Here is a 19,529-nt window from a genome sequence, read left to right as displayed (position 1 = left end):
AGCCTTGAGCATAAAACAACAAGGACATTACCCAGGCTTTAAATTCATGACCTATGACTGGAAATGAGGAAATTTTAGGGAAGTGATTCAGGAAGCACAATTAGAAAATGAGTAACAGTGAATATATTCTATTGGAACTGATTGTGTAAGTGCAGAGTAAAAAGAAATAAAAAACACACAAAATGAAATTCAGAGATTCATTGTTCTGATTGTAATTTCTGATTGTACCATTACTAGAGAAATGAACGAGTATCACTTATTCATTGAATTGATTGCAACAATATAAACATCAGATGAAAAAAAAGAATGCAAATTTGGTCTCAACCTTGCATATATTTGATTGTACATGTAAGTTTCATGTTAAGAAGAACTATTTCTCCCAGTGTGTATTTTGTTCCTAAAGCTGTGCAGAACATTTCTATCTGGCTTCAACAAGATGATGTAGCACTTGGGTGCAAAGATGAAGCCCAGGAGCCCTGCACTGGAAGCCAAGATGGAGAAGACCTCTACAGCCACGATTAGCTTCCCTTTGGCACTGTGGTAGGCAGGCAGAAAAGTGAACCAGACACTGCAGAACACCAGCATGCTAAAGGTCAGGAACTTGGCTTCATTGAAGGTGTCAGGGAGGTTTTTGGCCAGGAAAGCCACAGTGAAACTGGCCAGGGCCAGGAAAACCAGATATCCCAAGACACAGTAGAAGGCAATGAGGGAGCCCTTGTTACACAGGATGATGATGTGAGCATGTTCTGAGTGTGTATCTGTGTCAATGAAGGGTGGTGAAGTCCCTAGTCAGAGTATACAGAGAGTCACCTGGATCAGAGTACAGATGGGAACGATGAAGTTAGGAGCCCCTGACACCAGCAGCCACCTCATCCTTCTCTCTGGAAAATTGACCTTGAAAGCCAGAACCACAGTTACTGTTTTGGCCAAGACAGCAGAAACAGCTACAGTGAATGCAACTCCAAATGTGGTTTCTTGCAGAATGCAGGAGATGGTGTTGGGATGGCCAATAAAGAGCAGGGGGCAGAGAAAACAGAAGATGAGGGAGATGAGCAGGATATAGCTGAGAGCCTGGTTATTAGCTTTGACAATAGGTGTGCTCTGATGTTTCACAAAGACTCCAAGAACAACTGCTGTGAGTGTAGATAAACAAAGAGCAGTGCAGGCCAAGGCCATCCCCAAGGGCTCTTCATAAGCCAGGAAATTTGCAGCTCTTTGGAGGCATTGGGTTCCCTTTGTGTTGGCATACTGGTGATATAGGCACTTCACGCACTGCTCCATGTCTGGTGAGGAATTCAAATAACCATTAGGCCCTTTCAGTACTTAAAGGGAAGTTAGCAAGACTATACATAGAGACAATTCCAACATATCTAACATATCTATACTTATTATCGTGAAAGTAACTATTACCAGACTTGTTCAGTATTATTTTATGTCTTCATCATATCCTGACATGCATTCTCACCTTTTCTTAGCCACTATGAAATATCAAACATGTTATTTACTGCCCTTTCTAATATCCCAATAAAAATTTTCTATACCACTTTATGCTGCCATAGTTATTCTTAGCCTTATCTACACTAGTCAAAACACTCATCCACAACTGTGCATAATAAGCGTTCACCTCTCTAAATGTCTGTGTGCAAACTAAATCCGAGCCATGTAGCCCTTCCTTGCCATTGTTATATTTGTCTCTCCTACTTAACAAAGGGCTGATCAACTGAAAATCAAATCAATTTTTGAAGACCTAAATTTACGCTATGGAAAAAAACAAAACTGTGCCTGCTTCTTCCACATAACTCAACCCACAGCACTTGCTTTGTTGGAAGAACATTTCTGGGGAGTGGATATAAAATTATGAAAGGTCCTTTTTTTGTGTTAAAGTTCATTTTGAAGAAAAAGGAGAGCATACCTTTAAAAAGGCTTTGTACTTAATATCACAAATGTTAAACTTATATTGGTGATTACATGAGTAAACATGCATTGAACAATGTCGAAAAAATTAATATCACAAATATTAAACTTATACTGGTGATTACGTGAGTAAACATGCATTGAACAATGTCGAAAAAATTAAAAACACACGTAATTCAGAGCTCACGATTTCTTTATCAAGGAGCAGTAGCATGATGGTCACAATTAGATTACCAAGTGAAGAAAAAGATGCTTTGATGCTGCAATCCTAATACACAACCTTTGCATTGCCTTGTTTGGGGGACACTAAGAAGGAGTATGAATTTTCTGCCTAAGTCATGCACTTACCTGTCTCATTAGCCATCTCATTTTCTGAACAAGGAGTGCAATCAAAACAACAGGCAGCCTTTCTTTCCCGAGGGGATTTCCTCAATCCAGGAGGGCAACTCGCACTGCAGACAGAGTGTGGCGGCTAAAGAAAGCCAGATATGTATCAGTAACCCAACAGACTTTCACATGACACTCTAATAATTCCATTGTTTTATTAAGCATCATGGTTTATGCACATAAATCTGGTCATTTAATTGAATACCGTTATAGATTCCACCTCATATCCCCAAAACTGCTTGTGTTCTAAATTCTTGATCTCTACTTAACCTGTTAAATGTTGAGTATTGTGGAAATTATTAGTAAGAAAGTAATTCCTACTGACTAGCATTGTGGAGTTTCTCGAATTCATGTTATCATTTCTCTCCTACACATATGAGAGTGATGAGGAATAAGGAGGAAAGTCATTTTTAAAGCATTCAAACTATGCTGCACAGAAATGCACAAGCCTTCCCTTTTCAGAGTTATTTGAACCCCAGGATCATCATATCTTCTGATTCATCCAGGGGCCATGTGCTGAGAATCTTGTTTTTAAAGCTCATGCTTCTTCACTGATATCTCTCAGTATATGTGCCTAAGTAGCAGGCAATTAAGTATTGAATAAAACTTCCAGGAGATGGAGCAAAATATTACATCTAAAACACACAAAACACTTGCTCTGATATTTTGTCACAGCAGAGAAACCTGCTGAGTAAACTGCAGTTTAGCTGGGCACCAATGGTTCATGCCTGCAATCCAAGGTTCTCAGGAGGCTGAGATCTCAGGACCGCAGTTCAAAGCCAGGAAGGAAAAGAAAGTCCGTGAGACTCTTATCACCAATTAACCACCAGAAAAACGAGAAGTGGCGATGTGGCTCAAGTTGTAGATGTCTAGCTTTGAGGCGAAGAACTCAGGCACACACCAAGGCCCAGAGTTCAAGCCCTATGACAGACAAAAGAAATGTAAATGATATTTTACGATACCATTCTCAGTAAACATTGAGAAACACACTAGTAACATTTTTTCCTTTTATTGATGTAATTTTGTTGTCAAGGTGATGTACAGAGGAGTTACATTTACGTAGGTAAGGTAGTGTGAACTCAGAGTCTGGGCCCTGCCTTTGAGAATTGTTTGCTCAAGATTAGGATTTTACCACTTGAGGCAAATCTCCACTTCAGCTATTTAGTAGTTAATTGAGATAATGGTCTCACAGACTTTTCTACAGACTTGACCTGGCATGTAATCTGAAATCTAAAGCAGACAGCTGACAGCTTGAGAAAATAGAATTACAAACATGTGCCATGAATGCTCCACCCTTTTAAATTATTCTGTTCCTTTCCTATAGAGTAGTCCATCCACGGAATTTCTTAAGTGGAAAATATTTAATGGTACAATACCTTCTTTTTACGGTACAAATTTGTGTGTGTGTGTATGTGTGTGTGTGTGTATGTGTGTGTGTGTGTGTGTGTGAGACTAAGACTTGAATTGAAAGCCTAGGATGTGTATCTGAGGTTTGTTGCTTTTGGCTTACGCTAATGATTGATCCAGAGCTCCACTTCCCACTGAATTCATGGGTAATTGGTGAGGCATCTCACAGGCTTTCCTCCTAGCACTGATTTGAAAACATGATATTCAGACCTCAGCCAGCTAAGTAGTTCATTATAGGAGTAAGTTGCTAGCATCCAACCAGGTATAAAACTTACGAATGAATTTTGCTTAATTACATATTCTCAAAATCATTAGAAAGATATCCAGCACACCTCTATATCTTCTATGGCCCACTCTACCATATCTTCAGATAAAGATAGTTGATGTCCTTGTAGAGTATATGGAGAAAACTTTCCCACTTTCACTTTAAGTCCAAGACCTTCTGGAAAATTCCAAATATTCACAAGATCAAACTCTGGTTTCAATTTCCTTTCATCATGCAAAACCACTTTATCTCCAGCAGAATTGTGAAATTGGATGTTCTTCAGAAAAGGATGCAACTAAAAGAGATACACTGGCTGATGGTGCTGTACATCCCAGAAAAGACCTAAACTAAGAAAAGTTCCTGATTGCCATAAATTTCTGGTTCAGAATTCCAGAATACCAGAGGATTGTAATGAAGTATCCCAGAAGATAATTTACAGGAGAATATAAATAGCCTTTCTGAATGCTGGCCCTTCTGTACAGTAATGGAAGGACTCTTTGCAAGAGAAACGAATTCCATGTAAATAGTCATGAGTGAGACAATTTTAAGTCGCCTATCTACAGTTTCCTACAACCACCACTTTTTGTCAATGTCTTTATCTTGAAGTTTGTAAAATTCAATATATAAAGTAGAACAAATCTTGATTAATAATGTAAATATAGTTAACTATGTACGGGATTTCATCATTTGCAATTACTTTGCAGAGTGAAATGGTGATTTTACAGTTTTCAAAACATTACCTATTATCATGTTGATGTTAATTGTAACTAAAAGAATTTTTAGACGCATGAAATACAACTTATCCTTTTTAGTGGCCTGCTTTTCCTGTAGAGTACATGAACACATGTCTACAGAATGTCACAGACATTTAAACATGTATAGTTTCTTTGTTTATTGAAAACCAGAAATAGTTAATTTCATGTATTTAGAAACCCCTCTATGAAGTGAGTATATTCTTGTTGTGTGCCATCAACACAGCCTTCCTTACCTGTGCAGGGGAAGGCACTGTCCCTTTCCAATTTCCCATTGTTTGTTGTTCTGTTTGATGAAGAAGCATTTCATGGAGAGCCTGGGCCACAGCATACACAGCATTGTATATATTGTAACTGTCTCCAGACATAGTCATGTCAAAAATGTGCACAGGCAACCAATCCATGGAGGCATCATGAGGACAATTCTCCAATATTACACAGTCAGACTCAGAATCTGAGCAATTAAAAGAGAGAAACCACAGTTTAGCAAGGAAAAAGTCTTGTGGGTATTTAGAAGGGCTAACTGCCTTGACAAAATTTATGAATCCAGAAACATCTGGGTGATAGTGTGAAAAAATGAGATGTACATGCAGTGAACCTAGAACAAAGTATTTTTTTCTGCTGGTTGAGTCGAACACTGAGTCCATGATAAAAACTTTGCCTTTTATTAAAAATTGCTCAACAAAAATCATTACATGATGTAGGAATTCATTATCAGCATGGAAGATGAGGATATTTGATGTAGATTTATTTATGTGGTTATAACTTCCCATGAATTTGAAAATATTTAAGAGGAACTGTTTTGGAAATGCTAGCTCAATGTCTATACAAATTCTGTTCTTGTCCATCTCTTCTTTCAATGCAGGAAGAATCCACAAATCATTCTCATCTTGTAAGGTTATCAGTACCACCCAATTCCACCTGAAGTGAAGCAGTAATAAGACCATTGCACTTGCTATTGATGTGTCCTTTGGAGCCATCTGATAGAGACCACGAAAGTTGTTATTATCACGCAGGGTATGATCAAAAGGACCAGAGGTAATCTAAAGAGAATGAAAGTAGGACACTTCATGAATGATATGATTTCCATCTGTCATAATCTCAGACATGGTGTGTATTATATAACCATGTGAAGTAAGTGAAAAGTGGGTTTTCTTTTAGTTTTTGAAAAGAATTTAAACTTACAAATTATTGTACAATGCATCAATTTCTTTGTATGATGTCTCCTCATTTTTGTCAGTTATCATCAACTCCAGTCATGTATTTCCAGCCTCTGTATTCTCCGACCTTAGTAGTTCCATTTCCACATATGTACATTGAGCATTATATTTTATTTGCCCACCTATTTACTCCTTCTGCTGCTGCTTTCCACATCCCTGTAACACCAACCTCCTCAAAGAGAAGATACTCTTCAGTATTCTGATGGTCATTTTTTATACTTACTGTGTTTCCCAGAGAAGTTGCACCATGAAGTTCTACCACAATAGGTACACGTGTGTGTGTGTGTGTGTGTGTGTGTGTGTGTGTGTGTGTGTGTGTCAGTACAGATCCAGGAAATCAGGGCCTCATGTAGTTCTTGCCCTTTCCCTGGAAGGCAACACTCTACTATTTGAAACACGTATTAGTGTCCACTTTTTTCTCTTCAATTAGAAATAAGTTTCTTGGGCCACTAGGATTACAAATGTGAGTGACTAGCACACAGCTCAATATCTCTTGACATTTTAAAATCATTTGACATTTCCTGATCTTTAAGAAAATCAAACTTAAAACTCCAGAAAAGTCCCTTTGTCTTCTCTAACATTTTTATACCCTTTTCCAAACCAGTGGGAATATATACAATTGTCTTTGACTATTCACTCTATCATTTGACAAAATTTGATTGGTTCATAAATCCAGTCTGTTTTTAGTATTGTCTTCTAATGCCTGAAGTGACCTAAATTAGTCATTTTTAATATCCTGCTCCCTTCCCACTCTCACCTGTGGAAACATGTAGATGTCCAGCAGTGTCCCAATCAGGGAAGATATTGCTCCTGAATTTCCTGTAAGTACTGCTATAGACTTGCTCTCTCTCATACAGTTATAGTTTGGAATCTTGTACTTCCCAAAGAGGCAAGTGAAGGGATTTTTAAATGATGTCCATTGTCCATAATAAATATCATAGATATCAAATCCTAAAGTCAAGTTATATAAAAGGTCAGGGTTTTTGTTGATCTCTTCAATGGCAAAAGCAAAGGCCAAAACAAACTGGTAGTTCTTGATGGAAAACCTGCATGGTGAACATAGAAATTCAGGAGGTTGATTGCAAACTCATGACTTTTATGGACTGAATGTTTGCACTTCTGCCAATAAATATGTCAAAACATTATCACCAATCTGGATGGAATATGAATTTCATGTCTTGTGCTGGTATATACTATTATATATGGACATGAAAGGAATTTGTCAATCCCCTCAGACACTTAGTTAAATGAGAAAGAGCTTGCTTTATCCTCACTACCACACACATGGAGCACAGCAAAGTTTTTTCCATTAAACATAGAGGAGGCTTTCATGAGACACTGAATATTCTTTTCACTTCCTTTTAAGTAATAATCTCCACCTATGTGAAAATTTGTATGTAAGTCTCTATGTAGCATAGGTTATGTAGTTATATTGCGGGTTGAGCTAAGGTAGTTTCAAGTAAATAGCATCTTTCAGAAGCAAAGCCCCATTTAATGAAGATTCTATAGGAAACTGTGCTCACAAACCCAAACTAATGAACAGCTCTTCCTGCAACAATAAACATAATTAGATCTTAAATATCATTTGAGGGAAATTTTTATTTATGTAGGGAAACCAAACGCAATCACCCAAATCCCAGGCACTAACTATTGAGAGAGGAAACTTTAACAAGGGGGATGCAGAAAGAATTGTGAGGAAGGTTTACATAGAAATCCATCTTCCAAGGCCACAATAAGAAATTGCATTAATCACTACTCTCTTCCCAATATATTTGGGTTGAGATACTGGAAAGAAGGAAAACAGAGGAGTAAGGAGGATAACAGTATTTTTCCTTATGTTTTGTCTTATATATGTATGCAATGGAATGTGGGAGTGTGGACATTCTAATGAAATGAATATAATGAAATGAAGGCACATTGTGTAAAGAAGGAATCAATGGAAGCAACATGGAAATAGAAGTGATTCAAAATGGACTGAAAGTATCCACAGAAATACATGAAAATGGAAATTAAGGAAAAATTGATTCTTACAGAAAATAAGCAGGTTACAGGGTAGACAATGAAGGAGTTAGAAGACAGTTCTAACTATGCTTTGAAAATACAATGGTAAAAATGTTTATGAAAAGAAAAAGAACCTACAGAAGGCAATTTGTGAGCATGGTTGGCCTAAAGATTAGTACAATAATTCATGTCATCTACAAAGAGACATAAATGAATATCAGAAGATGGAAAGGGGTCCAATGAAAACATAGTCTCCCAACAAAATAATATGAGAGAAGACACAGATAACCTTAAGGAGGTAAAGGAGTCCATATAAGACCTAAAATAAAGCCATAAAAATAATCAAGTATGAGGGAAAGAAATAAAAAAATATGAAATGGAAAATTTTGACAGTGGAATAGAAGACATGGAAAAAATTTTTTAGAACAAATATAAGAAACAATGAATGAACTTGCAAGGACTTCAGTGATCAAGCAGAAGGACTAATTTAAGATCAACTATTCAGGAAGGAGAATAACATACAATGAAAGATACAGGTAACACATTTAACAGAATTCTACCAGAGAATGTCATGACCATGCAAAATTATAGACACATTCACACAAAAGAAGACATAGAGACTTCAAGGAAGATGGCAGAGGAGGAGCAGATCCCTAGTTAAGCTCCCTCTGAGATCTCAGTTTTACCACTCCAGAGAAACTCTTACTCCAAGAAAGACAGCCAAAGTAAGTTATAACAGTATAAGGGCTGGGGATATGGCCTAGTGGCAAGAGTGCCTGCCTCGTATACATGAGGCCCTGGGTTTGATTCCCCAGCACCACATATACAGAAAATGGCCAGAAGCGGCGCTGTGGCTCAAGTGGCAGAGTGCTAGCCTTGAGCAAAAAGAAGCCAGGGACAGTGCTCAGGCCCTGAGTCCAAGGCCCAGGACCAAAACAAAACAAAACAAAACAAAACAAAACAAAAAAACAGTATAGAGATTCTGGTCAGAAAGGAAAAATCATCTTTGCTGGCGGGAAAACAGATTTGAGCCCCAGGTGGCGTCCCGCTACCACATACAACACCTGGCACTCCACGCACCTAAAGCACACAGAGGTGACCGGGAAGAAATCCTCCAGATGGAGCCAGACAGATGCAGATCACAGGCTGAGCAAGAAGGGGCCAAAATCACAGAGAAAGCATGAGTACCCCAGGAAAGACATTCTTACCCATGCCCACAGAGCAGCATCAGGAAGGTAGCCCTTCCCTCTCACCACAGCAAGGCACAATCTTTGACTCTGGCATAAACTGGGACAGAGTAGACTGGAAATAAAATGGGCCACAGGAAAGCGAGGACAAAGGGGCCACCTTTTAAAAGGGCAAGAGTAACTGAATGGTGAGAGACAGCTCGCCCCGGAGAAGGTCCCTCTGCCTAGGCAAGAGGCTTGTTCCTGGGCCATGGCTCACAAACTCAGGTAAAGTCAGCCAGAGCTGCAGCTGCTAACTCCTCAGAAGCCAGAATTTCTAAAATCAAACTAAAAGCGGCAAGCAGCTACTAGCAGCATGGAACAAACCGAAGGAGAGTAAACAGTTCCAGAGTCAAATAAACATCCCCATTACGGTGGACACCCAAATACTACCAGCAAACTGAGCTGAATTCCATGGCCACCTCCACCCAGGAGAAGGTATCCTTCTGCCCCCTGCCTCCCACTCCCCCTCCCCCCCCCCCCCCCGCATGCGGCTCTCAGCCAGGTAAACCAGGCCCAAGGTGATCCGCCCTAATGAGTCTGCAGCATAGTCAGAGGCAGGCATTAAAGGCAACAGCACCACAGCAGACTGGTTCCCATGGTTCCCAAGAATGTTCAGTGTCCCTCAACTACAGAAGACACCCAGCTCCTGCCTGCAAGCTGTGCAAACCACAGAGCCCCAGGATTTAATGAATAGGGGAGGAAAGTCAGAACAGATCCACACCCTCCAAGCTGAAAGCAAATCAAACCAGCCAAGCAGCAGGAAAGCAAACTGTAGACCAGTGCAAGGAAACTAGAGACTGGAAATAGTCCACCCAAATAAGGAAGACTCCCTTTGGCTTTGCATGTTTGTCTAATTCTTGTTTCTTAACCATTTTTTTTTAACTTTTTAATTTTTTCTCTTTCATTTTTGAGTCGTCTGGGTTTTTTTTTTTTGTTTTTTAGTGACATTTTTGTTTTGTTTTGTGTGTTTGTTTTTCTGTATTTATTCTTAGTTTCTCGTTTTACATTTTTTTCTTTAAAATTACTTTCCTTTGACTAAAACCTTTAGTCTTCGGTTGACTCTCCAATGCTTATCATTTTAATCTTGTTCTTTCTACCCACTCTACTCTTCTCCATTCTTCCACGTCACTGAAACTGAACAAAAATCATCATTCCTCCATTCCTTCTACTCCATTCTCTTCACTACTCCTAACTTACCCTCCTAAATTTACTTCCAGGAACTCCAGACTCCATTGACCCCTGGTTATCGGCAGCCTAGTTAGAAGGTATCCCTGTTCAATCTGAGTGAGTCAAAAGGGTTCATAGAGAAATCCCACCAGTACAAAAAGAACTAAATGTAAGAACAAATTTGCTCATAGAATTATAGCAGTAAACAAGTAACCACTGAATACAGAGCATAGGGTTGGTTGTTATATTAAAATTATATTCTATGGGGATACCAAATCTGCCTTTATTTACAAAAACACAGGGAAGGTATCTGTATATGATTGTGAACTTCTAAGATTTATACAACAGGGCTTGGTAAGGTCTGCTTTGGGTCTTAAACAGTGCTCACAGGTGCTTGTAGATTGGCATTTCCAATCCAAATGGGCAGAAGAAGCACAAGAAAGATGGCAAGCCAGGGAATCTCATCTCCCACTCAAAATAAGCAGGAAGCAGAGCAGTCAATGAAAGACCTAGAAGAGAACCCTCAAAATTCTCTACAAATTCTACTAATAAAAATGTTAAAAGTTTGAATCTCTTCAGACAAGTATTCTAGAGTATAAGGAGGTGATCCAAAGATTAATACATCAGTCCACCCATAGATTAATAGAGGATATCATGGCCTCCACAAATAGAAACATAAATGAACTTCAAGAGTCCAATGAAAAGATAGCTACCAAGCTGAAAGATTTGAAAGACAGCACTCAGAACCAAATTAGTGAAGTAAAGAAGTCCATACAGGACCTACTAGAAAATTATAGCAAAGACATGGAAGCCATCAAGAAAGACCAGTCAGATGGAAGGAATATTTGAAATCAAGTAGTTAGCCTAAAGAACAGACTAGAAACAAAGGACTGAATTGTAGAAACTGAAGATTCCTTAGACTGTATGGAGAAAGAACAACAACAAAAAAACAACAACAAAACAATCGAATAAGCAAAACAGATCACTTCAGGAGCTCCAATATACAATCAAGAAGCCCAGGTTAAGGCTAATAGGTATTGAGAAAAACCTAGAGAAAGAAGTTAATGGAATAGGTAATATGTTCAACGGAATAATAGTAGAGAAGTTCCCAAATATCCAGAAGGATAGGCCTATTCAGACACAAGAAACAGTTAGAATGCCAAACAGACCAGACTATAATAGGACATCCCACTGACACATTGTGATCAAAACAGGATCAATAAAGACCAAAGAAAGAATCCTTAAAGCTGCTAGGGAGAAGAAAACAATCACATATGTAGGAAAAACAATCAGATTTACCCGACTTCTCAGCAGAGACCATGAAAGCAAGGAGAGCCTGGAATGTCACACTCCAAAGAAAAATAGCTATCAACCAAAAATACTGTACCCAGCTAAACTCGCATTCATAGCCAAAGGTCAAGTAAAAGTCTTCCACAGTAAGGAAAAACTGAAACAATACATCTCTACCAAAGCAGCACTACAGAAAATCCTCAAGGATGTCCTACACTTGGAAAATAATCAAGAACAAAATGCAGACAGAGGAATGAACCCTAATTAGAAAACCTGGATATTAGGACAAGAATAGGGAAGGCACAGCTTTTAACAAGTTAGCTATACTGAAAGGAACAAATGATGATCTCTCAATCCTAACTCTCAATATTAATGGACTTAACTCTCCAATTAAACTACATAGGCACATAAATTGGATCAAAAATCAAAACCTATCTTTCTGCTGCCTCCAAGAGACATATCTACCCAGCAAAAGCAAATATTTTCTAAAAGTCAAACACTGGAATAAAATCTACCAAGCAAATGGCCCCCATAAGCAGGCTGGAGTTGCAATCCTAGTATCAGCAACAATTGACTTCAAATTAAAAATAGTAAGAAGAGACAAAGATGGTTACTGCATACTAATAATGTGATCTTTCCTAAAGGAGGATATGGCCATCCTAAATATCTCTACCCCAAATACAGGAGTACCCAACTTCAAACAAACACTACTGATTCTAAAAAGAATAATAGATCCAAACACATTGACAATGGATGACTATAACACTTCACTGCCACCTCTGGACAGATCACCATGCCAAAAACTGAGGAAAGAACCCTCAGAACTAAAAAACAGCACAGACCAACTAGACGTAATTGACATCTACATAATATTCCATCCAGGAACACCAGAATATACCTTCTTTTAAGCAGCACTTGGAACATTCCCAAAACAGATCACATCTTAGGGCACAAAGCAAATCTGTACAAATTCAGAAGTATCAAAGTCATTCCCTGCATTCTCACAGACCACAATGGAATAAAATTAGAGCTCAATACAAACAGCCACCACAGAAAATCCTGTAAGTCATGGAGACTGAACAACATACTGTTGAAGCACCAGTGGGTCATTGAAGAAATTAGAACAGAAGTTCAAATGTTTATGGCATTAAACCAAGATGGGCACAAAAAGTACCAGCTCCTTTGGCAAACAGCAAAGGCAGTACTCAAAGGAAAATTTATATCTCAGAGTACCTACGTCAACAAACTAGAGAAACAGCAACTTCAACCACTTAAGGAAGTACCTTAAGCTCCTTGAAAGAGAACAAGCCAAACCCAAGCCAATAGATAGAAGCAAATATTTAAAATTTAATCAGAATTAAATGACTTAGAGTTAAAAATAATAGAAAGAATCAACAAAATGAAGAGTTGGTTCTTTGAAAAAATTAACAAGATAAGCAGACTTCTAGCAATTCTGACCAAAAAAGAAGGCATTACACCAAAATAAACAAGATTAGAGATGAAACAGGTAAAATCACCACAGAAACAAGCAATATTCAGAACACAATAAGGGAATATTTTGCAAACCTTTACACCAAAAAATTCAAGAACCTAGAAGTAATGGATGAATTCCTAGCAAAAATTGATATACCAAAACTTAACCATGAAGATATATACCTTGTAAGCAGACCCATATCCAGCATTGACATAGAAACTTCAATAAAAGATCTCCCATCCAAGAAAAGCAGAGGTCCAAATGGATTCATAGCAGAATTCTACAAGGCCTTTAAAACAGAATTCATACCAATATTTCTCAAACTCTTCAATGAAATTGAAAGAGAAAGTTCACTACCAAACACATTCTATGATACCAGTATAACCCTTATCCCAAAAGCAGGTGGTGACTCACGGAAAGAGAACTATAGAACGATTTCCCTAATGAAAATTGATGCAAGAATTCTCAACAAAATTCTGGTCAATTGACTTCAACAGGTCATCAAAAACATCATACACTATGACCAAACTGGATTCATCCCCGGTATGCAGAGCTGGTTCATTGTACGCAAGTCAATCAACATAAACTACCACATCAACAGGAGCAATGTCAAGAATCATATGATTATTTCGCTAGATGCAGCAAAAGCATCTAATAAAATCCAGCACCCAATTATGATAAAAGCTTTGGAGAAACTAGGATTCCAGGGAACAGTCATGCATATAATTAAGGCTGAAAGTGACAAATCCACAGTGAACATTACTCTTAATGGGGAAAAGATAACGCCATTTCTTCTAAAATCAGGAGCAAGACAAGGTTGTCCGCTCATCCCTCTCCTCTTCAAAATAGTACTAGAATTCCTAGCCAGAGCAATAAGGCAAGAGGAAGATATAACGGGGATCCAAATAGGAAAAGATGAAGTCAAACTCTCTCTCTCTTTGCAGAGGAAATGATCCTGTACCTAAAGAACCTCATAGACTCTACTCCCACGCTACTTGAGCTGATCCAAAACTTTGGCAAAGTAGCAGGATATAAATTAAACCCTCAAATATCAATGTCCTTTCAATATGCCAATGACCCAAAGACTGAGGCCAAAATCAGGAAAGCAATTCCTTTTGCAATAGCCTCAAAAAACATAAAATACCTAGAAATGACCTTAACTAAAGAAGTGAAAGACCTCTGTGATGAGAACATTCAAAACATGAAAAACGAAATTAAGGCAGAACTAAGGAAATGGAAAAACGTCCCATGCTTTTGGAGTGGTAGAATTAATATAGTCAAAATGGCAATATTGCCAAAGGCTATTTACAAATTCAATGCAATACCCATTAATATCCCAAGGAAGCAATCCAGATATTCATATGGAACAATAAAAGACGGCAAAAAGCAAAAATAATCCTAAGTAGAATGTGGGAGAATTAACTTCAGTGGAAAACTGAGCCTTGGCACAGTTACTCTGGTGCCTCATTAGCACACTAATAGGTCTGTGGGGAAAAATCCCTACTAATGAGTTCTTTTGTGTTTGTGGGCCAAAGGAAGCCACCTTTTGTTATGAAAATCTCCCTTTCCCCTGTACAGAGTCTCCCTGAGGAGACTTGCTTGACCAGCTGCCTTTAGGGAAAGATTCTCCCTGTAGATAGGGAAGTCTCTTCACAAGTAAATGGAGAAGTCATGATCAAAGTTATTTAGTCTTGAGGAAATAGTAGCTAGGTGATAATTACAGTTCTGCCTTGACTGGTTATAATCCCTTGTTTTGATATCAACAATTTGTAGTAACTACCTTTTGTAATAGGAAAACTTTTGTATTAGTTTCCTCCCTCCCAGTAGTAACATCTTCCACTTTTGTATTTGAGATGGATATTATGCTGTATTAATTTTTACCCTTGAAGTTGTGAAATTGATTTCTAACCCTTTATAAACCCTAGCCCTCCTGAAATAAAGTGTGCATTGGTCCACTCGCCACTGCATGCCCCATGTCCTGACTATGGTTGCAGTTACCTGGGTCCACCAGTAAAAAAAATAGTGCTGGAGGAATTACAATACCAAACTTTAAGCTGTATTACAAAGCTACAGTAGTAAAAACAGCTTGGTATTGGCACAAGAACAGGCCTGAGAACCAATGGAACAGAACTGAAGACTCAGAAATGAACCCGCAGACCTATGCCTTCTTAATCTTTAATAAAGGAGCTAAAAAATAGGATGGAAGAAACAGCCTTTTCAACAAATGATCCTGGCAAAACTGGTTCAACACCTGCAACTAATTTAAACTAGATCCTTATATGTCACCATGCACCAAAATAAATTTCAAATTGATGACCTCGAAATAAAAACAGATACCCTGAAAACACTACAACAAGGAATAGGAGAAACCCGTGGGCTCCTTGTCACAGGACGGAACTTCCTTAACAAAGGCCCAGAAATGCAACAAATCAAAGAAAGGTTGCACAAATGAGAATGCATCAAACTGCAGATCTTCTGCAGGGAAAAGGATATAGCTTGCAAGATAAACAGAAAGCCCGCAGATGGGGAGAAAATCTTTACTGGGCATACAATGGAAAAAAGCCTCACATATAAAATATATGCAGAACTAAAAAGAAAAAAAAAATTCCTCCAAAACAAATCCTCGAAGAACCTATAGCCCCCTCAACAAGTTGGCTAAAGACCTAAAAAGAGATTTCACTGAAGAGGAAATGAGAATGGCCAAGAGACATATGAAAAGTTCTCTACGTCAATGGCTATAAAAGAAATGCAAATCAAAACAACATTGAGATTCCAGATTCCACCTCACCCCAGTAAGAATGTCCATTATCAAGAAATCTAAGAATAAGAAATGCTGGAGGTGATGTTGCCAAAGGAAACCCTACTACATTGTTGGTGGGCATGTAAACTTGTTTAGCCACTCTGGAAAGTAGTATGGAGATTCCTCAGAAGGCTACACATAGTGCTCCCCTAAGATCCAGAAGCCCCATTCTTGGGCATCTACCCAAAAGATTACAAACAAGAACACACTAAAGCCACCAGCACAAGAATGTTCATCACAGAACAATTTGTCATTGCTAAAATATGGAACCAACCCAGATGCCCCTCAGTAGACAAAATGGGAATATGGCCTAGTGCTAGAATGCTTGTCTCATATACATGAAGTACTGGGTTTGATTCCTCAGGACCATACACAGAGAAAAATCCAGAAGTGGTGCTGTGGCTCAAGTGGCACAGTGCTGCCTTGAGCAAAAGGAATCCAGGGACAGTGATGAGGCCCGGAGTTCAAGTGCTAGTACTGGCAAAAAAAAAAAGACATCAAATATTTTCCCAACTGCGTCATGGTATATCACAAAATGAAGGTCCTGTGTTTTACTTTGCTATATTAAACTCAACTCTACTAATGAAATTCCTAAAATAAAGAAGAAAGTTAGACAAATATATCCAATAGAAACTGAGGATTATTGTGTTGATGTCTGTATAAATATACTGTGGATATTGAAAATATTATTACATAATTTCATTTGTTAAACAGCATGCCCTCCAGAAACATCATATGTAAAATATTACTTTGGGGAATACATTGTTGTATTTTCAACTAAATTTTAATTTTTAAAAATCTTTATTCAGCGATATCATCATCTATTAGAAATGTAAATTGAGAAGAGAATCCTAATTACTCAAGACTCTATGTTCTTGGGACCAAGTTATGAAGCTAGCCAGGGCAGGAAAGTCCACAAGACTCTTTTTTCCAGTTACTGGAGTGCCAGAGGTGGCTTGTGGCTCCAGTGATTGAGCAGCCCTGAGTGAAAAAGTTAGGGTACAGGCTAGGCCCTGAGTTCAAGCCCAAGTACCACGATGAATAAATAAATTTAATTCATATCAGAAGAAATATGAAAGTACATCTGAAGAGACAAGAAATGCCTGAGATTGTGTCCATATGTGTTAAATAGTTTTGTGATTTTGAAAAGTAGTATAGAACGCACCATTTAACCTATTTGAAACAGAAAATAATGCTTTCCTTACAAATTAATAGTTTTGAAATGTGGTACATAAACATTCTCATGTTTCAAGAGATAGTAAGATGTAATAACATTACAACAGAAATGTAAAATGTATTTAATGTATGCAAATTTCTATGTGGCATTTTATTTTTTTTTCAAATTTTTATTATCAAACTGATATACAGAGAGGTTACAGTTTCATACGTTAGGCATTGGATACATTACTTGTACTGTTTGTTACCTCCTCCCTCATACCCCCCTCCTCCCTACCCCTTTCCCTTTCCCCCCATTTGGTGTTCAGTTCACTTACACCAAACAGATTTGCAAGTATTGCTTTTGTAGTTGTTTGTCTTTTTTTACCCTGTGTCTCTCAATTTTGATATTCCCTTTCAATTTCCTAGTTCCAATACCAGTATACATGGTTTCCAATATACTCAGATAAGATTACAGAGATAGTGTAGGTACAACCACAGGAAGGTGATACAAGAACATCATCAATAATAGAAGCTAAAGATACACATGGGATGTTACAAGTAGTTACAACTGTGATATAACAATTGTCTCCATAACATAGAGTTCATTTCACTTAGCATCATCCTATGTGCTCATAAGGGTATAACTTTTGGGCCTTGTGGTGCTCTGCTATGACTTGCCTAAACCTGTACTAATTATTCCCAATAAGGGAGGCCATAGAGTCCATGTTTCTTTGGGTCTGGCTCACTTCACTTAGTATAATTTTTTCCAAGTCTTTCCATTTCCTTACAAATGGGACAATGTCATTCTTTCTGATAGAGGCATAAAATTCCATTGTGTATATGTACCACATTTTCCTGATCCATTCATCTACTGAGGTGCATCTGGGTTGGTTCCAGATTCTCGCTATGACAAATTGTGCTGCGATGAACATTGTTCTGCTGGTGATATTACTTGATTTTGTTTGTGGTCTTTTGGATAAATACCCAAAAGTGGGGCTGCTGGTTCATAGGGGAGTTCTATATTTAGCCTTCTGAGGAATCTCCATACTGCCTGCCATTGTGGCTGAACCAGTTTACATTCCCACTAACAGTGAAGCAGGGTTCCCTTTTGGCCACATCCCCTCCAACAATTGTTATTGTTAGTTTTCTTGATATATGACATTCTTACTGGGGTGAGATGGAATCTCAATGTTGTTTTGATTTGCATTTCTTTTATGGCCAGTGATGTAGATGTATTTAATGTATGGAAATTTCTATGTGGCATTTTAATAGTGCCTAAACAATAGTAAATTTAAAGTTATTCTAGCGATGGAAGAGCAGACTATGAAACATTATCAATTTTTCTCTGAAAAGAAATCAAATAACCTTATACATTGTAATCTTAAATTGAAATGGATTTTGGTAGCTTGTACAGGCCATTCCTAGATGTCTAAAAGCCATATGAAGGAAGCAGAGAGAGAGGGAATAGGAAGAGTGGGAAGGAGATAAAGAGGGACAAGTAGAAAGAGAGACAGACATAGAGACCCGTCCCATAAAAGATCCTCAAGTTTATTGCAGAATATAAATGTGTGAATGGAACTATACAAATTTTGAACAAAACAATCTCTAAGAATCATGTTAAAAGGTGAAACATTGTGAAGAGGAAAATAGCAATAAAATATGTTAGAGGAATATGCAGTATGATGTTGTATAGAAAGTTAGAATAGTTAAAACCTTTTTAAAGTGCCATGTGCTCGTTACTCATGCCTCATTGCAATGCTAGCTTCTCAATAGGCTGAGATTTTGAGATGGTGGTTCACAGCTAGCTAAGGTAGAAAAGTTCCTGTGAGGCTCTTATCTCCAATTAACCACCCACAAACTATAAGTGGCACTATGGCTCAAGTAGTAGAATGCTACACTTGTACACAAATTAGCTCAGGGACAGCACCGAGACCCTGAGTTCAAGCCACGCAACTGACAAAAAAAACCCCAAGAAACTGATTGACAAAGTCAATAGTGAAAAGACAAAGAAAAGAGGTCTAATAGGAATTATACAAGTGAAAATCCCACTTTAAATGGTGATCAACACATGGTAGTAATAAAAAAGGAGTACTAGAGCCTCATTCACTGAAGCAGAATTTCTCAATATATCCAATTTTAATACTGAAAATTTGCTGTAGATTTACATTAGACCTATAAACTAATGAAACACATGAATTTAATCTTAAGCATTCTTATTCTTCTTATTCTGTATCATTTACCCCTGAATTACTGCAGAGAATTTCTATTTGGCATTAACAAGGTGATGTTGCACTTGGGGGCAAAAATACAGTGTAGGAGCTTTGAACTAGAAGCCTTGAAAGAGAAGACCTCCACAGCCATCTTGCCTTTCCCCTGGCTATTGTGGTAGTTAGACAGAAAGGTGACCCAGACACTGCAGAACACTGAATATCAGGAACTGAATATCAGGAACATAGCTTTATTGA

At 38.0% G+C, this 19,529-nt stretch overlaps 1 pseudogene; it reads right to left on the bottom strand.

The window, feature by feature from the left end:
* Window positions 1-360: 360 nt before the first annotated feature.
* Window positions 361-19,529, bottom strand: part of LOC125366957 — a 43,427-nt pseudogene continuing 24,258 nt past the window's right edge.

This window comes from Perognathus longimembris, chromosome 18, assembly GCF_023159225.1.
Source record: "Perognathus longimembris pacificus isolate PPM17 chromosome 18, ASM2315922v1, whole genome shotgun sequence".
Classification (NCBI taxonomy): domain Eukaryota; kingdom Metazoa; phylum Chordata; class Mammalia; order Rodentia; family Heteromyidae; genus Perognathus; species Perognathus longimembris.
The sequence above is the reverse complement of the archived record's forward strand: the minus strand, read 5'-3'. Positions and strand labels throughout refer to the sequence as shown.